Source organism: Sprattus sprattus (genome assembly GCF_963457725.1).
Source record: "Sprattus sprattus genome assembly, chromosome: 5".
Lineage (NCBI taxonomy): Eukaryota > Metazoa > Chordata > Actinopteri > Clupeiformes > Clupeidae > Sprattus > Sprattus sprattus.
In genome coordinates, this window is record NC_137924.1 from 35,468,507 (window position 1) to 35,468,956 (window position 450).

Sequence of the window (450 nt, forward strand, 5' to 3'; positions counted from 1 at the left end):
TAACTCAACCTTCCCCCATTTAAGTGATCAAAATACCATGATGGTCACATTAGTCATTCTGGCAAAAATATGACACTGCTCAATCATCATCAAAACCGTTCTTTTTTTTCTTCTCTCCCTTCTAAGCGACTGCCCTGTTGAATTCTACTGCACAAGTACTGACAACACATCAGACCTGTCAAAAAATAAAGTACCAACATACATTTCCATATTTTCAGTACACATTATATTTTATCTAGTAAATTGTCATAAATGCAAAGTTTTTATCCAACATCAATGGCCTTTGTGCTCTGGCACACAGACAACAGTTTGTCATAACTTAAAGAAACTACTAAAAGTCTCCTCCAGTGACCTACCCTTTCCAGGATGCTAGGTCTCCCTCATCAGTAGGTCTGCTACATTTTAAACAGTGAAGACCTCTGGCCTTTTTGAAGAATGCAAAACGAAACG